At 45.7% G+C, this 20,244-nt stretch overlaps 1 long non-coding RNA gene across 1 annotated transcript; it reads right to left on the reverse strand.

The window, feature by feature from the left end:
* Window positions 1–707: 707 nt before the first annotated feature.
* Window positions 708–6,743, reverse strand: LOC139179973 (uncharacterized). Its single transcript, XR_011564271.1, has 2 exons — window positions 6,146–6,743; window positions 708–1,965 (listed from the first exon to the last, which is right to left on the reverse strand). It is a non-coding gene; the product is annotated as an uncharacterized lncRNA (long non-coding RNA).
* Between the last annotated feature and the right edge of the window lie 13,501 nt (window positions 6,744–20,244).

Below are 20,244 nucleotides of genomic sequence, written 5' to 3' on the forward strand. Positions count from 1 at the left end.
CTGTCATGTTGGATCTCCTCCTTAGTCTTGAGGCCCACCTGTCACTGACCTCTCCAGCCTTCTGCCTGGCCAGGTAGCCTCAGTGGACAGACCTTTTTTAGAGGATCTTTGAAGAACCATCCTGACACTCAACACATACATCCTATGCAACGGAAATGGGACAGATTTCAGCTTTATGCCAGTATGTGTTTTTATGACATGACCTCAGGAAAGACTCAAGATTCCTGGGGCTGTTTCTCTTTGGGATGAAACTAGGAAGGATAGGGCCAAGGAAAATTCAGTCCAAGGGGTCACTCTGCCACCTCAGCTCATGAAGTTGGATTTTAGCTAGTGATTCCAATGAGGTCAGCGTTTTTGTAAATGCATAATGAGGTCACAAAGACCCAAGACAACAGCAAACCCTCCGAATACAATGTGGCATCATTTCTAGAGCTATCTAATAGGTCTGCTGCATAGGCGATCTCAGGAAAAAGTCAAGCAAGGTACAGCTCTGGGTAACTATTATTAGGGTCCAAAACTCCCACCCACAGCACATCACAGCCTGAATGGGTGTTACACTAAGCCTGAGTTCAAAGGTTTGGCAACACTCCCATCTCTACCCCTCACCCAAATGAACATCAAGAGCTATCAGCAAGGTTTAAGGTAAAAGCATAGCCTTTGTAGTGAAACAGATCTGGGTTGGAATCATGACGCTCCCACTTACAAACTTCATTCAGCAAATGTTTATTGAAGTCGTTCTATGCACCAGACACTGGAGCAGACCTTGGGGGGAAAAGAAGAAAATAGAACAGACAGGGACACTGGGCAGATTAGTTAAACTTGCAGACCTCTGCTTTCTCAAATTGTCATTGTAATTAATGGAACAATATGGTAGCAGTATGTGTGGAGAGTCATACCCCTGAACCCTAAGGAACACTTATCTCAAGGAAAAGCCCAGGGACAAAGATACACAGGAAGGAGAGAGATGGAAAAGACAAAAAGCATCTACTCTGTGTCTACGTTTTGCAAGCTTGGGTGGAAACACCTTACATTTGTTAATTCATGAAAATTGAGCAAAGGAAAAAAAAAAGCAACCTAAATATTCAGCAGTAGTATAATGAGTGGAATATTGTACAGTCATTTAGAGTAATTATACAGACTATGTAGCAACACAGAAAAATGCTCATGACATCATGTTAGGTGGAGAAAGGAGGTTAGAGTGTGGGCATGTGGATGACACTTGCAGCTATGTACAATTCCTACACAAAAACGCAGCCACACCAAACAACAAGCCTGCTCTAGAATGATGGCTTGATGAAGCTAATTCTTTTGCTCTCCATTTCCCAAGCTGCTTGCAGTCTTGTTTCCTTGATCGTTACGTTACTTTAACGGGTGTGTTGTCTTAAGGTGCTCTGTTTGCTGGTTATGTCACTCTGTCCTATTTGGCCTCCCCATCAATTATGAGAGGGGAGGATAAACCATTTTCATGCTTGAAAGTCTCAAAAAGTAGCAAATCTTTGAAGAGGCATCAGATCAGATCAGATCAGATCAGTCGCTCAGTCGTGTCCGACTCTTTGCGACCCCATGAATCACGGTACACCAGGCCTCTCTGTCCATCACCAGCTCCCGGAGTTCACTCAGACTCACGTCCATCGAGTCAGTGATGCCATCCAGCCATCTCATCCTCTGTTGTCCCCTTCTCCTCCTGCCCCCAATCCCTCCCAGCATCAGAGTCTTTGCCAGTGAGTCAACTCTTCGCATGAGGTGGCCAAAGTACTGGAGTTTCAGCTTTAGCATCATTCCTTCTAAAGAAATGCCAGGGCTGATCTCCTTTAGAATGGACTGGTTGGATCTCCTTGCAGTCCAAGGGACTCTCAAGAGTCTTCTCCAACACCACAGTTCAAAAGCATCAATTCTTCAGCGCTCAGCCTTCTTCACAGTCCAACTCTCACATCCATACAGCTGCCCTCAATTCATTGCTGTTTCCTGAAAAACAAATGGAAGATATGTTGTTGTTGTTCAGTCGCCAAGTCATGTCCAACTTTTTGCGACCCCATGGACTCCAGCGTGCCAGGCCTCCCTGTCCTTCACCATCTCCCAGTGTTTGCCCAAGTTCATGTCCATTGAATCGGTGATACCATCCAACCATCTCAGCTACCCCTTTTATATTTAGCTCTTCAACTGTGCATAGCAAGCCTTCAGTACCCAACGTACTGTTACAGCAGCACCTGCCAGCACCAATATCAACAACTGGAGGGCTCTGTGTCTCTGGGAAGGCCATCAGTGCAGGCTGAATTCCCGTCTATCCATCCACTTCCTCTGCCATCTACTTGTCTAACCATTTTAGGATTCACTATCTGTCCATCCATATTCTCATCCCTCTGCCATTTACCCATCGACTCTTCCTTGGAAGGACATCATCATGAAACTCCCTTACAAGACTTATAAAAATGTCCTTATTCTTCAGCTGAAAAATCAGGTATGAAAGGGCTAGGTCCACGTTCTTGAATGGGGTCAATGCTGCAACAGGGCAGGGCCCAGTGCTTCTCATCTTCCCTTGGTCCCTGGTGGGCTGATTGACAGCTGGGTCCACAACTGGGCAGGTTCCCAAGGCCCATCCTGGGAACAAAGGTTTCCAGTAATCAGGTCACATTTTTCACTGGGGTCCTCCCTGTCCCAGTTGGCCTGCTGGAACAGGATCTTCAAGGCATTCCGAGCATTTGCTGGCTCAGTCTGCCACATTCTTGCCCTGCGGATAAAGTGGGAGAGGCAGTATGGTATGCACTTGCCAAGCTGCCAACTGAAAACTTGTTTTAATCAATTAAACAATGGACTCTCATAACATAAGCCAAGATTGTGACCTTCTCAATCAAGCTCTAATTGGGGCTGATGAGGACAATGTGCCCTGGACCTTGTCACCCTGCATCAGACTCCTTAGAGTCCTACCTTCATCCCTAATGAGGTTAGAGGGGGAAACTGAGCCAGGGTCCGCTGAGTGACCGGGATGTGTTCACAGAAAAACTAAAGAATTAAACATGTGTGCAATGTGTGTCCGATGTGAGGTCCATTGCCGGGTGCTAGGTGTGCAAGGTTGATCCTAGCACAGTTCCTGCCTGTAAGCATGCAGTCTAGGGGAGAAAACAGACCCTTAGACAGTAGCTCAGATGGTAAAGAATCTGTCTGCAATGTGGGAGACCCAGGTTCAGTCCCTGGAGAAGGGAATGGCTACCCACTCCAGTATTCTTGCCTGGAGAATTCCATGGACAAAGGATCCTCGTGAGCTACAGTTCATGGGATCACAAAGAGTCTGACATGACTGAGCAACTAATGCACACAAACACACACACACACACACACACAAGACAGTGACAAGTGTGTACAGAGCCATCACAGAGTGGATGAGAGTGCAGGTGGGAGCAGCCACATGTGTCTAGATAATCCCCGAGGTTTAAGAAGGGGACATTAGAACTGGGCCTGGACAGCACAAGAAGACATGGCTGTTTCCTGATAAATCAGCCCATGGAAAAGCAAGGGAGAGGGCCTCACACAGGGCCTCTGAGACATTCAGCTCACATTTGAAAATGTAAGCCACAGAAGCTCCTCCTGGTGTTCCTGGAACACACTTAAGGCTCTTATACCCCCAGGTTACTAGTAGCTTCTCTATTCTCTACCAATGATCCCTAGTCTGCTCATACTCTACTCACACTTCAAGTTCTCTCAGGCCACCTTCTCTGAGAAGCCTTCCTGGAGTGACTCAGCCCCAGAGCCATCCCCTTCTGCTCCCTCAGTGGGGGACCATATTTACCAAGCTGCACTCCAGTGAGTTTTCAAATCCTGCTTCCTTATCTGCCTAGTAGCCCACACAGTGCCTGGCACACAGTAGGTCCTCAACATCTGATTGTCAAGAGGCTAACCCCTCCCAGAATGGACTCACACTCAGGTAATCCAGAAGCACCACCCAGACCCACATCCTGCAAGGCTAAGCTTGTTGTCATGGCAGGAAGCCACTGATTAACTTGGGAAAAACAAGTCTGCATGGAATCCAGCCAGTTCCCCTGCCAGCATGCCACAGGCCAGCTGCCATCTCCAACACACACCAGAGTTTCTAATATTTATACGAAACTTGGTGAACACTGGGCACCAGTCAACAATCAGCTACCCATCAGTGATGCATACAAGGCATCAGAGCACCAAGACCAGTCAGCAGCTAGGAAGAGAAGCGGGAAGAGCTTACCAGTCATCAAAGAGGAGATTAAGCTCATTTCTTTTTAATTCATTGAAAAGACCATATGATGTATATTATATATTTCCTGACCTTCCCACAGTGGGCCCGTCTTACTTATACAGCTAGATTTTTATTAAAAAGATTTTGAGACAATCTGAGTGGGAGTGGTAACAATTTCAGGAACACAATTGCTGATTAATATTAATTGATAGATTGCCAATAGGCTTCAATTTGCTATCCACCTAGTTAGTCACTAGCTGTGAATGGGAAGGCAGGGAGGTACTGAGTGTATGTGGAAAGAAGTGAAGCTGGTGGGGGCAATGGGAGGGTGGAGGGAGCAGGACTACAGAAGCCTCGAGGGGCATTGTCAGGGCATTGATATCATGAGCAAGACAGACCCATTGTTGCCAGGCTTCTTCCCAAATTGCCTTCTACCTCAGCTCACCTCCTTTCCAACTAGAACCCTAAGGCCTGAGGCCCTAGAGCAGTTCTGTCCCTTTAGTTAGGCTGCCCTGTATGGGAACCAATGACTCTGCCTTCTTGCTTAGGAAAAAAAATAGAGGAAAGGGGTGTCTGTGTGTGTGTGTGTGTGTGTATAATATATATATATATATATATATATATATATATATTTATTTTTTTTTTAAGGAACTTCATTTGTCAAACCAGGAGGAAAGCAAAGCAAGAGTATTTAGAAGTCGTAGACGTGGACAATGGCACCCCACTCCAGTACTCTCGCCTGGAAAATCCCATGGACGGAGGAGCCTGGTGGGCCGCAGTCCATGGGGTCGCTAAGAGTCGGACTCGACTGAGCGACTTCACTTTGACTTTTCACTTTCATGCATTGGAGAAGGAAATGGTGACCCACTCCAGTGTTCTTGCCTGGAGAATCCCAGGGACGGGGGAGCCTGGTGGGCTGCCGTCTATGGGGTCGCACAGAGTTGGACACGACTGAAGCGACTTAGCAGCAGCAGCAGCAGCAGACGTGGACAGCTATACCAGGCACACACTCCTTATCTGCAGCATTGAATCTGCACAGTGGACAACCCAGGACTCTGTCTTCCAGCTCACCAGTGATTTGCTGCCTGCTCTCCCAGGAGCTGCCCCATGCCTTACTGACATGGTCCAGGCAGATGAGAAGAAAACTTTTTTTTAGAAGAAAACATTTTGCTATTTCTCACCTGGGGGCTCTGAACTTATGACAGTTCTGCCCACCCACGGCAAATAGCATCCCCTGGGGCCCCTTGGTCTCCCTCCCTAGCTGGTACCTATCAGCACGTGAGCTGGCAGAGATTTTCTCTTCTCCTGTAATCTTATCAAGAGAGGCCCCAGCTCAGATACCCCCTGTTGCCTGTTCTCAGGGCCCCATCTACTCGCTGGTGCATTTCTCTAAGCTTGGGTCTTCTGTCCCCCTTGCCAATAGCAGCCCAAATGCTCCTTGGGCCTGTCGCTGGCCGTCCTGTCAATCACCCCTTAGTCCCGCCTCTCCAAGCCCCAGAGCCTAGCGCAGCCCCCTCCCTGGCTCCTGCTCAGACTCGCTGGAGCTTCTCTCACTGCAGACTTCAGTCCCAACGGCCATTTGCACACATCTGGCCCGTGATGAGGCTCCTCACCTCCTGGCCTCACTCTTCACCTTCAGAGCAACCAGGCACAAGTCCGTATGGTTCCGTTCTGCCCAGATGCTCCGCGTGTCTTGCTTCCATCTGCCTGGACTGTTCCCATAGCTCCTGAAATGAAACTCAGCGCCCTTCATTGCCCACCCCATTTCTCAAAGTCTGAAAACCCCTTCTCAAATCCCAGTTCTGCCATTTAACAGACAGCTGACGTGGACAAATCTTTTGAAACGTCCAGGGATAAGGCACATCTGTAAAATAGGTAAAGTGATCATAACTAACGCAAAGAATCCAATGAGAGGCAGCATAGGAAAAAGTGTCTTGTTACCTGTAAAAGTGCGCTTTTAGTTTTCTTGGCCTCCGGCTGCAGGCTGACTTCATCGTTTGTCTTCGCCCGAAATGCATTTTCCGTCTGGTCTGGGGTGGTTGGGGCCCCTCAGGAGCCTGGCTTCTTTGCAGATTTTCTGGTTTTCCCTCTTTCTTGCCTGTCAGCCCCTCAGGTTGGGTGCCCTGTAGAGGCCTTTCTGCTGTACACCCAGCTCAACACTAGGTGGCAGCCTAACCACAGGCTCTTGCTGGATGAGCCTCGCCTCCTGACTTGACTCAGAACCGAGACCTGAGGCTTCCACGGAGTTACCCATGTATCAGGCACGTCTCAGGATTTGCCCTATCCCATAACTGCGGCTGTTAGTAGCAGAGACCCAAAGAAAGCTTCCTACTGCTACATTCAGGCTGAAGCCAGGGAAACAAGAGGCGGCTTGGGTCAGGCCCAAGTCAGCTCTTCTGCCAGCTGGGGCTACCTTTGTAGAACAAACATCCAACACAGCCCTTGGAGGAGCTAGAGGGAGCTGAGGCCTGGGTGCCTGCAGAGGGGCGTGGCCTGGCAGCCTTTCTACTTTCAGGGCTTGGAGTTCCTAGTAACCCAGGGGCCCCACTGGGTTCCCACTGAGCCTGGGGACACAAGCTTTCAATGTTCAAACTTTGTCCCCACTGACTTCCTCCCCTCAAGATGGGCATGATCACAAAGTTCCCATTCTTTTTTTTTTTTAAGCCAATTTAAATAAATTTATTTGAAATTAAACTTTAAAATGTATTTAAATTAATTTAATTTGAAATTTAAATTTAAATAAATGAAAATTCCAAGTGGTGACATACAATGATGGAAATGAGGTAACTCAAGCTGTTTTCTGGGTTGTGCTTTTTTTTTTTTTTTTTTTTTCTCTTTTTAAAATAGACTTCATTTTAGGTCAATTTTATTTTTTATGTTATCTTTTGCTCTTTAAGAGTTCAGGGGGTTTTTGTTGTTGCTGTTGTTATATATATTTTTCCCATTGGAGATTAGTTGCTTTGGGGCTTCCTAGGTTGTGCTAGTGGTAAAGAACCTGCCCCCTAATGCAGGGCACAGGAGAGATGCAGGTACAGTCCCTGGGTCTGGAAGATCCCCTGGACTAGGGAATGGCAACGCACTCCAGTATTCTTGCCTGGAAAATCCCATGGACAGAGGAGCCCGGCAGGCTATAGTCCAGAGTGTGGCACAGAGTCAGACACAGTTGAAGTGCCTTAGCACACACATAGCTGCTTTACACTGCTGTGTTGATTTCTACTGTACAGCAAAGTAAATCAGTATACATACATCCCCTCTTGGATTTCCTTCCCATTTAGGTCACTACAGAGTGCCAAGGAGAGTTCCCTGTGCTATACAGTAGGTTTTCAAGTTATCTATTTTATACATAGTTTCAATAGGGTGTTTGTGTCCATCCCAGTCTCCCAGTTCATCCCACCACCTCCTTTCCCCCTTGGCATCCATACATGTCCTCTATGTCTGTGTCGCTGTTTCTGTGTTGTTTTTTTTTTTTCTCTGCTTTGCAAATAAGATCCTTCATCGACACCATTTTTCTAGATTTCACATACATGCATTGATATATGGTGTTTGTTTTTCTCTCTGTGACATTTCACTCTATGTGACAGACTCTAGGTTCATCCGTGTCTCTGCAAATGACACAGTTTCCTCTCTTTTTACAGCTAAGTAACATTCCGTTGTGTTGTATATATGTACCACACCTTCTTTATCCATTCCTCTGTCAAGGGGCATTTAGATTGCTTCCACGTCCTGGCTGTTGTAAACAGTGCTGCATTGAACACTGAGGTGCATTAGGTGTTTCCATTCTAAAAACAGTTCTCTTCATCTGGTCTCTCCCTTCTTAGTCAAACTGATTAAAAAGCTTTCTTCACTCTCTCCCCTCTCACTGCCTCCCGCTTATACCTCAGCCCACTGGATTCCGTTTTCTCCTCCTCTGTCTTTCAAAATCTGTGTCTCTGGTGCTGGCCCTGCTCCTATATTGCCAACTCTAGGGCCCCTTTCAGTCTTCATTGTGCTGCATCTCTTAGACCACACGTATGGCCCCTCCCTGGGGCTTCCCAGGCGGTGCTAGTGGTAAAGAACTCACCTGCCAATGCAGGAGACATAAGAGATGTGAGTTTGATACCTGGAGAAGGGCATGGCAACGCACTCCAACATTCTTTCCTGGAGAATCCCTTAGACAGGTGCCTGGTGGCTACAATCCATAGGGTTGCAAAGGGTCAGACATGACTAAAGCAACTTAGCACATATGCACACACAAACGCCCCCTCCTTGATACGATTCTCTTCACCTCACTTTAAAATGTTCTTGATCTATTTCATACACTCTCCTCAAACTTAATACTCTCATTTTTTTTACTCAGCACTTATATCCCAAAGATTTTCGAACCTCTGCCTTAGAACCTAGCATCCCTCGCCTCCAGTGCCCTGTCTCCAGCTGTTTTAACACTCCCGAGACTGAGCTGCTCTCTCCACCCTAGGCCCGATGTACATGTTCCTCCTCCCGTCTCTGTCTCAGGCAAGAGCATCCCCAGCAACCACAGCGGTGACCAAAGCCAGACCATTGCAAGTCATCGCTGCCCTTCCCTGACCGCCCCCGATACATCCACTTGATAACCACGTCCTGTCCATTCTGCCCCCTTAGTACCTCTCAGCTATCTCCCCATCACAGTCCCTCCCATGCCCAGACAGGTCCTCCTCTCCTTCCGGCAACGACTGCAGCAGGCTCCAAATTGGCCTCTCTGCTCTCATTCCACCGCCCCCCACCACTACCACTGCATCTCCTCCCTGAGTCAGCGTTCTCTATAAAATGCAGAGCTAAACGGGTAGTTTCAATGCTCAGTAGTCTTCAGTGCCCCAAGGGTAGCATCTAAATATTATTGCGTGGCTCACAAGAACTTTTATGACCTGGGTCTGCCTGCTTTCTCCAGCCACACAGCTTGGCGGCCTCCACCCTCAACTCTCGATTGCAGCAAAACTGCCCTTGGACATGCCACACCCTTGCCTTCTAGTGTCTCTTCTGTCTGTTCTTCCTCTCATACCTCCTTGTTGTCCACTGGGACTCTGCTTAGAATTTCTAATTCCCTAACCCCAGTGCTGTACTAGGGACACCTTGCCTGAGCTTCCTTGATTAAAGTACTCACTATTGCAATTGTGTGATCACACCTCACTACACTCTAAACTCGAGGACAAGAAATATTCTTTTTCTGGTCCTTGGGTCCCCGGCACCAAGTTCATCACTTGACATAGAGAAGGAGTAAAACAAATATTTGATTGATGGATAGATGGATGGATGGGAAATTAAAAATTATTGTTCAGGAAAAGTTTCCTGATTATTCAGAGGTAGTCTGGCTTTCAGATTTCTCACCTTAACCCCAAGAGTCTGGCACCTGTTACGTGAAGGCGGACCTCAGAAGGATCCAAAGCAACACATCAGAGTGCTTTCCCTGGGACCAGGGGGATAGGAACACCTTCTCTAGGTTCCTGGCAGAAAGTTTAGGCACTGGGTAGCATGCGGCCAAAGCAGGGCTCCAACTCTGCTCTCACTTTGGCCCAGAGGGATGCCTTGTCAAACCAGGGGAAGGGGAGCAAGACAGTTAAGCACTTGACCAGAAGACAAAGCCAACCTCTCTACAGTTTGTCTGCTGCAGAAAAAGGGAGCCCTGAACAATGCACCCGTCTGGGGATACACACACTGGAATATTACTCAGCCATTAAAAAGAATGAAATAGGGCCATCTGTAGCAACATGACTGGACCTAGAGATTGACACATTGAATGAAGTAAGTCAAACAGAGAAAGCAAGATCATATGATATCACTTATACTGGAATCATGACTGAGCGACTGAACCGAACTGATATTGGAATGAAAAAAATGATACAAATGAACTTATTTATAAAACAGAAACAGATTCACAGACTTTGAGAACGAATTCACGGTTACCAGGAGGAAAGCGTAGAGGAGAGGAATAGTTAGTGAGTTTGAGATTAACATGTATACACTGCTGTATTTAAAATGGATAACCAACAAGGACCTACTGTATAGCACAGGGAACTCTGCTCAATATTCTGTAACAGTCTAATTGGGAAAGGAATTTGTAAAAGAATAGATATATGTTCCCAGGTGGCACTAGTGGTAAAGAACCCACCTGCCAATGAAGAAGACATAAGAGACATGGGTTCGATCCCTGGGTTGGGAAGATCCCCATCCTGAAGGGAATGACAAGCCACTCCAGTATTCTTGCCTGGAGAATCCCATGGACAGAGGAGCCTGGCAGGCTACAATCAACAGGGTTGCAAAGTGACTTAGCACATATGTATAACTGAATCATTTTGTTGTGCATCTGAAACTAACACAACATTGTTAATCAACTATACCTCAGGGTAAAACAAGAAGTTAAAAATAAAAATATTTAATATTTTAATAAAATTGTATTAATAAAATACTATAAATAAATATTTTTAATTTAATAAAATAAAAATATAAATAAAAATTTTTAAAATGAGATGCAAACACAAGAACAAGTCTTAAGGACAAAGACTTTTTTTTTAATGTGGCCCCCAGGCTTGTTTGGCTTCCCTGCAATAGCTTCCAGAAAAGTGAATAAAATACCAAAGAGGGAGGAAAAACTTGATTCATTTCTCAACCCTCAGCCTCTCTCTCTCAAAGGCAGAGCCCACTGACTAAAACCTGAGGGTCTGGAACTTGGACAGGTGCCAAGAAATAGAAGCCCAAGTGCCTGTTCCTACTAATAATGACCGCAGCAGGCCACGGTAGCAACTGTCAATGATGTTTTACATTTCAGAACACACTTCATAGGCTGGGTCTTTGTTCCTGCTCTTTTCTCTGATTGCTCTCCCACCACACTGTCTCTTAAAGTCTTAGCCATCCCTCAAAACCCAGTGCAAAGGCATGATCTGTGAAGCTTTCTCAGAGCCCCACCCCCACCCTGAGCCTGAATTAAGCCTTATCTCCCCCTTACTTCTATAATACTCAGTCGCTCAGTCATGTCCTGCTCTTTGTGGCCCCATGGACTGCAGCCCGCCAGGCTCCTCTGTCCATAGGATTGCTCAGGCAAGAATACTGGAGTGGGTTGCTATTTCCTTCTTAGGGGATCTTCCTGACCCAGGGATAGAATCCACATCTCTGGTGTCTCCTGTATTGGCAGGCAGATTCTTTATCACTAACACCACATGGGAAGCCCTATTTCTTTTATGACATTAATCTCAATTTCTCTTTCATTGGTATTTCCTATGACTGTCTTTGATTATGTTCTTAACAAGATCATAAATGCCTGGCAAGGAGGAACTGTTTTAGCCATGTCTACATTTCCCATGGTTCTAGCCCTGTGTTCTAGGCATGTGATAAATGTGCATTAAATTGAATGAAAATTATCAAAGCATTACACCATGCAATTTTACAAGGCACCATGCAGACAACTAGGTTCATAAGTTCAAAGCATATGGAAAAAAGAGGAGTGATCATATGGGTAGGGCTTATCTGGGAAGACTTCCAGGAGGAGGTGTGGCTGGAGGAAGCTGTGCCAGCTGGGGCTGAGAATCATGACCAAAACCTGTTAAGTTTTGGGAGGCAAAGGCCAGGTTTCTCTCCTTCCTCACCCACCCTTTCCCTCATTCCCAGTATAGAATAGTGGCAGTATGTATAGTGGTTAGAAATGCAGACTCTCAAGACAGACTGCCTGGATATATATCCTAGCTTAGCCAATTAATAGCTGTGTGACCTTGGCCTGGCCACCCATCTGGTCTCAGTTTCTTCCTCCCTGTAAAGTGTGGGTCAAGTAGTATCTAACTCACTGGATTACATGATGATTTAATGAAATAATTCATGAAAAACTCTTACGAGGTGCCAACAGCTAATCTCAATGCTTTATATAGATTAACTCATTTAATCCTCACATAGCCCAATGAGGTTAGTACTATAATTATCCTCACATTGCAGGTGAGGACACTGAGACTCAGAGAACCTGGGGTGGGGAGATCATTAGCTTGTGTGCGTGCGTGCTACATTGCTTCAGTCGTGCCTGACTCTGTGATGCTATGGACTGTAGCCTGCCAGATTCCTCTGTCCATGGGAAACTGGAGAGGGTTGCCACTCCAGTGCCACCCCTACCTTCCACACCAAGGATCAGACCCGAGTCTCTTGTGTCTCCCGCATTGGGAGATGGGTTCTTTACCACTAGCACGACTCGGGAAGTCCCCATCAATAGCATGCATGCATGCAGTCACTTCAGTCGTGTCCAACTCTGTGTGACCCTCTCTCTGTACTGTAGCCTGCCAGGCTCCTCTGGCCATGGGATTCTCCAGGCAAGAATGCTAGAGTGGACTGCCACACCCTCCTCCAGGGGACCTTCCCTACCCCTGGATCAAACCCATGTCTCATGTCTCCTGCAATGGCAGGCCAATCGTTTACCACTACCACCATCTGGGATATCCTACCCCAAAATGTCAAACCTTCCAAACATGACAAGCTTGGATCTGCTTACCCCCAACCATCCAACTCTTCCCCTGAAGAAGCAGAACTACAATCATAACTTTGCTTTCGTTATAATTCATAACCATCTGCTAAGTGCTTTCACATTGGATCCTCACTACACTCCTATGAGAGAACCATCACTGCCCCTGCTTTTCAAACAAATTCATGAGGCCTGGAGAGGCAGTGAGACTTGGAGAAGCAGGCTCCTTGGTTCTGGTCCAAGAGCCTCCACCAGGCCCAAGCAGCCTCCAGCCCGGAGGCTGGGCCACAGGGCATCAGGCAGCTGGCCACAGCTCCACTCCCTTGTCTTCCTCATGTCCCGATCAACTCATCCTCCAGACGAATCCACCCTAGTCTCTGCCCAGGGCCCACCATGGCTGCTGGGATCCCAGGTCATTCCATCAAGGTCAATGAGTTTACAAAACAACAACTAAGGCCCCGGGATCTCCAGATGACAGAAAAAGAAACCCATCACCAAACAATAGAGAAAGAAGTGTTTAGAAGTCATTTTTAAAATAAAAGAGTTTGAATGTACAAAAAGTAATGATGTACAAGGATTTCTAAAACAATATTTATTTATTTAGCTACACCAGGTCTTGGTTGCGGCATGCAGTATCCTTAGTTGCGGCATGTAGGATCTAGTTCCCTGACCAGGGATCGAACCCTGGCCCCTGCATGGGAATGCAAAGTCTTAGCCACTGGACCACTAGAGAAGTTCCCTACAAGGATTTTTTATGAAGCATATCTACTTCTAATTTGATGAGCATCCATCATCAAAAGGGTTTTGTCTGGAAGTCTATATTTTCCGTCTCTAAAATATGGACAAAAGAATTGAACCAAAAATTTATACATAAAATACAAATGACCAATAGAATGTTCTCATAATCTATGAGAAGAATTCAAAACATAACACTAAGACACCACCAATTAAAGTGGGAACTTTTAAAATAATAGATATCAGGGTCAGGGCGGGGTTAGGCAGTTCCCCAGGCTGAACTTTGATGGAAGTATAAATTGAACTACATTTTGAGAGAGTAATTTAGTCTGTGGCTCCAGGAGATAGTGGAGGACAGGGGAGCCTGGCATGCAGCCACGCTGCAGTCCATAGAGTAGCAAAGAGTCAAACACAACATAGCAACTGAACAATGTGGACAGGCTTAACATTATTTGTGCTCTTTGCCCTCATGATTTCATTTGTAAATGAAATAAAAATTTTCATTTATAAATGAAATAAAAATTTTCATTTATAAATGAAATGAAATTTTTCATTTATAAATGAAATGAAATTTTTCATTTATAAATGAAATGAAATTTTTCATTTATAAATGAAATGAAATTTTTCATTTATAAATGAAAAGAAATTTTTCATTTATAAATGAAATGAAAATTTTCATTTATTAAGAAAAAATGTATAAAATATGTTTAAGAAAATTCATGTGATGTGTTTCACAAAAGGGAAAAAATGCAGCAACCTAAAAAGCTGAAGAGAGGAATGATTAAATAAGTAACAGCTCCTCCATCCAGTGGAATTCTTTGCCACTAAACATGACGTGGAAAAGGTGAAGATTATTTAACAGCCTTTAAAAATGTTAACTGTGGGACTTCTCTGGCAGTTCCGTAGAAGACTCTGGGCTTCCAATGTATGGTACACAGGTTCGCTATCTGGTAGGGGAACTGGTATCCCACATGCCACCTGGCACAGCCAAAAAAAAAAAATTAATTATGAAAAGCAAGCAAAAATAAACCATACACTGTATATAGACTGATCCCCATATTACAGAAAAATCTATGTATACAGGGACACTATAACAAAGTGATTAAAAGCCCAGACTCCAGAGCCAGAGTGGTTGGGTCTCAGTCTGAGACTGCCATTTATAAGCTGTGTGACCTTGGGCAGGTCACTTAACTGCACTGTGCCTTTTTAAACTCATTTGTTATAGAAATAATAATGGTACCTACTTCACTGATGCTTGGAACACTGAATGAGTTAATAACTGGAACAGAGTAAGTTATATGTATTAGCTATTATTGTCATGGCTTACGCATGGAAAAATGACTGCAAGAATAAACAATTTAGGGTTATTTCTGATGAGTGGTATTACAGTAATGTTTATTCTTTTGCTTTCTCAATTTTTCTAAATTTTCTTTCATGTACATATAGTGCTTTTAATAAGAAAAGAATTGCTTTACTATAATTAAAGAAATCTGGGACAAACTTCTTAGGGAAAAAGACAAGGAATAAAAGTCCAGATCAAGGTACAAGGCATTGATGACTTACTAAGAAATCAGGGCAGGGATTGGGGAGACCCCTAAAGTATGAAAAGCCAGGACTGAGAAAACCAGACCTGTATCCAGACTGTGATAGTTAATTTGCCAACTCAGCTAGGCCGTGGAGCTCAAACATCAGTCTAGATGTTGCTGTACTTTAGATATGATTGACATTTAAATCAGTCAACTTTGAGTATAGCAGATTACATTCCTTAATTTGGGGGGCCTCATCTTATCAGTTGAAGGCCTTATGAGAAAAATATTGAGATACCAGGAAGACAGAGAATTTTCCCTCCAGCCTGCCTTTGGCCTCAAGACTGTAACATCAACTCTCCCCAGTATTTCCAGCCTGCTGACCTGCTCTGAATTTCAGACTTGCCAAGTCCAACCAGGCACGAGGGCCATTTCCTTAAAATAAACTCTGCATTGGTTCTGTTTCTCTGAAGAACCATAATATATGGGACCATACGAAGAAGCCGTGAGCATGCTTCCAACACAATGCTCCATCTCGACAGCCTCCCTAAGGGTGGTGAGCCAGCCTGTAATTATCAGTCTATATCCTCTTCACCTCCTGTAGGGACAGTTTTTATCATGCTTAAAAAAAGAGGACTGACTGTTAGTGCTGGAAATATGTAAAAGCCTTCTTCTTTTAAGAAAGAAAAGAAAAACACAAACCCTTTCGTGGTGGAACAGATGTGGCCCTGCCCCAGATGGGACCACCTCACATCCTGCATGTTCTAGAATAGGTTTTATACACGTAGCAGCAGTGGCATCAAAGAGAACTGAGCCAAGAAGAAGTCTCATTTTAAGAGGAGCTCCCATGAAACATGCAGCAAGACCAGAGAGAAGCAAGCCCTGGGCAGGACACAGGCTAGAGCGCCAGGTCTGGGCCGGGGACCTAGAAGGAGGCAGCTGGGGTGCCTCCCCCACTGCTCAGAACTCTAGCCTTAGCAACACCTGCAGGGCTTCTTTCAACTCGGAGCTTAGGAATGGACAGCAAAGAGGCTTCAATATGCTGAAACCTACTTGTGTAAATGATGTGAAGTTTGATGAAAAAAAAAATATTAAGGAAAACTGCATTCTCAAATTACCCAACACTTTTCAGAGCACTTCTGGGGTTAGGCAGAGCCCCTCCTCACTGAGGAATGGACGGACCTCCCAGGTGTGATCCTCTCGGATTTCCTTCTTGTGCTATTCTGGATCTGCGTCACCCGCCAAACCTCTTTGTCAACAAACCTCTAAATATTCACATCCTTGTGCCAGGAGATAATTTCTGGCTTTCTATTCACCGTTGCTCGAAGTTCAGATTTTTCATCAACTGTAATTCAAACTACGTCTGGCCCTATTTGGTAGTGAATAGAGAAATACATGTTGCAACTTAAGGAGATATGTCCTCTGCAGATGAACACACATGCAACGATCATAATTCAACTGTGTTACATTCTAGAGACTATTACAGACCCCCTCACACCATAGGAGAAATCTGGTTTTTCTGTTTAATCACACCAAGTCTTCTTGTGCTTCATGTGGTAGGACTTTAAGCCCAGTGCCGAGCAGCTAATGTTGTTATCTTCAGTATTCTTTTTTTTTCCCCTTTCCCTTGGCTTTAATTAGTTTCAAATTTAAGAATGTTATTGATCATTTTCATAATTGACATCAAACATCTATTGAGAGTCTGCTTTGAACAGTCACCAGGAAAACCACCAGTGACTCATTATTTTACTTAATCTACACACCATCCATTGGAGAAGGCAATGGCACCCCACTCCAGTGCTCTTGCCTGGAAAATCCCATGGACAGAGGAGCCTGGTAGGCTGCAGTCCATGGGGTCGCTAAGAGTTGGATACAACTGAGCAACTTCACTTTCACTTTTCACTTTCATGCATTGGAGAAGGAAATGGTGACCCACTCCAGTGTTCTTGCCTGGAGAATCCCAGGGACGGGGGAGCCTGGTGGGCTGCCGTCTATGGGGTCGCACAGAGTCGGACACGACTGAAGTGACTTAGCAGCAGCAACACACCATCCATGAAGGAAGAGGCATTAGATAAACGCCATTTTTAGAGAAGAGACCACGGTTCAGAGAAGCTAAGTCTTCTTAGTCACTGAGCTTGTAAGTGATAGAGCCAGGCTAGACCCTGGGACTGGTTGGCCTGTGAGGCCCTCAGTTTCCATTTTGACCAATAGAAAAGAAAAGTCATGCCTGCCTGAAGACAGGCTAAAAAGAAAGACTCAGAAGCAGGGAAGAAAGCCCCAAGTCCTTAGCTGGTGACAGCAAAGGAAGAGGCTAAAACCATCTGACCTCAGATGGTGACCTCAGATGATGCTTCAGGCTTCCACGCCCAGGCCTCATAAAGCCTTTTGAGAATCTGCCACCTGACATATGCCAGGATTCCTCAGTGGGAACTTCTGCCTCAATCTCTGCTTCTACCCAGCTCAGGGGGCTGTGACAGAGGGCTGCATGCTCACAAAACACGCCCTACCTGCCTCTCGTGGCCACTCCTGCTCCTCATGCCTCTCCCGTCCCCAAAACCCACCATGGAGGCCAACGTGTAAGCAAGAGGCAGACCCCGGAATAAAAAAGGTAGCTCCGGTCCCATCTCCACCCCAGTCCACGTGGCTCTGGATATGTCATTTCACCCCTTTGGAACTCAGGTCCCTCCTGTGAAACATGGAATAAGAAGAACATTTCAGGGTGTTGTGATAGGCTAAGATCCCAGGGTGTGTGAAGTCACCTTGGCACAGTGGCTGGCATGTGGTCAGCACACAGTCCACAGGCACTGGCCTCAGTGATGGAGCTAAGTGCACTGCACTAACAGGGTCTCTCCTGACCCCAGTGGACCCATCGCCACCTCCTTGGCAGTGTTGGCCAGTGTCCGAGGTCAGAGCAGCTATTGCACCTGAATTTACTCCATAGTCTGAGTGAAGAAACTTGGCTTCTGTGACTGATCCCTGGCACTGGCCTCTGTTACCATGCAGCCTTCCAGGCTTGCTCATGACCAGCCCGCCCCACTCGGTCTGGGACTCCGACTCAGTGGTCAGGCCCAAGCTGGTGTGCCTGGAGGAGGTGACATCTGCCTTTGCCACTGTTGCCACTTCACCAGCATGTATGTGAAAAACGATGGCACACACAGGGTCCAGATGTATACTCCTTAGGCAGCAATGGTTGTCAGGTACATGGACTCAGGGAACCCTGACAGGAATTGCAAAGGCCACCAAATATCAGAAGCCATCGATCTGGGAACCAGGCAGTGGAAGCAGATTCTCAGCCCTCAGAGGGGAGCCCTGCACGGCCAGACCCTCAGCCGCAGCCCCAGAGAATCACCCAGCAGCTCTGCACACAGGTGACCAGAGGCAGGCCCACTGCCAGGCTGTGTCTAGCTTTCTGGACCACAGAAGTTGTGAAAGTTGAACATTACCTCTTTCTGCTACATAGATAACTATTGTTTCACTTTGGAATGATCTGCAAATAAAGGCTCTTAACATTAGCTATTTGTTCTAAAATAGTTAACGTTGTATAAACTCATATGAAGGTAATTTAAGGAAGTCTGTGGTACACCCTTTTGTGGGAGAATAAACATACCTTTATTCATGAACAATCACCCACTGTTTTCTTTAAATTTCTATTTTTTGATTTTCCAAGGTGTGTCTGCTTTTATGATTTTAGATCAGTGCTTCTTAAAAGGTGGAATGAGGGATTCATGTGAAATTAATTTTGTGTACGGGCATTCCTCGTCTCTGTATTCAAAAGGACTACTTGCCACTACTAATTTAAATAACAACATAATTGTTATTTAAATAATACTTAAATTATTTAAATAACTATTTCCTATGCATATTTTAGGTCTTCCCTGGTAGCTCAAATGGTAAAGAATCTGCCTGCAATGCAGGAGACGCAGTTTGATTCCAGGGATAGGGAATATCCCCTGGAGAAGAGAATGGCAACCTACTCCGGTACACTTGCCTGGGGAAATCCCATGGACAGAGGAGCCTGGCAAGCTACAGTCCATGGGGTCACAAAGAGTCGGACATGACTGAGCAACTAACACACACATGCAGGTTTTAGTCTTTACCAGTTTATCATGCTCTTTCAGACACACTAATTTTTAACCTCATAATAACTATCAGGCATAAACAAGGGACGTCCTCCAGCCATGGAGCCTGCGTTAGTCTGTTTCCACTCCTGGGGATAAAAGTCATGCCACATGCTTTCTTGGCCTCTTCCCATCAAGGTGATCTGAAGACAGGGAATGTGCGCATTCGCCAATAGCCAGTAGCCCCTACAATGACCTCAGTGGCCCACAGCCCTGGCCCTCACCCTCTTCCTGTTAAACAGAGATTGCGTTCCAAGCCCCAGAAGTAACTCCCTACTTCTTGGCTTTCACCTTTGCACACCCTCAGTGTTCCTTTGTCATTCGGTGTGCTCAGAACACCCTGTCATCACCTCTTAATCCTGGCTCACTGGGAGGGATGGGTGCTTTAATGGATGAAGGAGGAAATAGCTGAAAGCTGACCAACCCTAGTGGAAACCCACTCAGGCAGGTTTGTACGGTTTGTGGGGAGACGCACAAATCCAGTCCATCCTGATGAGAGCTGCAGTGGAACTTTCCTTCATTTGGTCCTGGGATCCCTTAGCCTTGGATGCTGTGCCATCCTACTGTATCCCAGAGGACCCAGGAATGAAGCCTTGAAGCTCAAGTGGGATGGAATATGGGACCAGGCATGGTATAAGGACACACTGCTTAGCCTTCACAGTCTCAGGGAAAAGTTGTGTTTTCCTGAAGAACAGCTAGGTCTTCCAGATCAAGTCATCACACACTTACTGCAAAACAGCCTTGTCCGTATAAGAAGGGTCAATAAAAAAAGGATGATTAAGCAAAGAGACAAGCAATGATAATGACAGTAGAGTAAAATAAATTCTGTAAAAGATGCACCCCCAAAAATAAGACTGCAAAATTAATGAAGGCAAGCTAAGACATTTAAAAGAGATCTCATCTGGGACTTCCCTGGTGGCTCAGTGGTAAAGAATCTGCCTGCCAATGCAGGAGACACAAGTTTGATCTCTGGTCTGGGAAGATCCCACATACCAAGGGGCAGCAAAGCCTGTGCACCATAACTACTGAGCCTGTGCTCTACAGCCTGGGAGCTGCAACTATTGAGTCAACGTACAGCAACGAGAGCCTGTGCTCTGCAACAAGAGAAGCCACCTCAATGAGAAGCTCATTCAGCGCAACCAGAGAAAAGCCCACACAGCAACAAAGACCCAGCACAGCCAAATAAATTTTAAAAATTCTAAGAGAGAGAGAGAT

The sequence above is a fragment of the Bos indicus genome, chromosome 3, assembly GCF_029378745.1.
Source record: "Bos indicus isolate NIAB-ARS_2022 breed Sahiwal x Tharparkar chromosome 3, NIAB-ARS_B.indTharparkar_mat_pri_1.0, whole genome shotgun sequence".
Lineage (NCBI taxonomy): Eukaryota > Metazoa > Chordata > Mammalia > Artiodactyla > Bovidae > Bos > Bos indicus.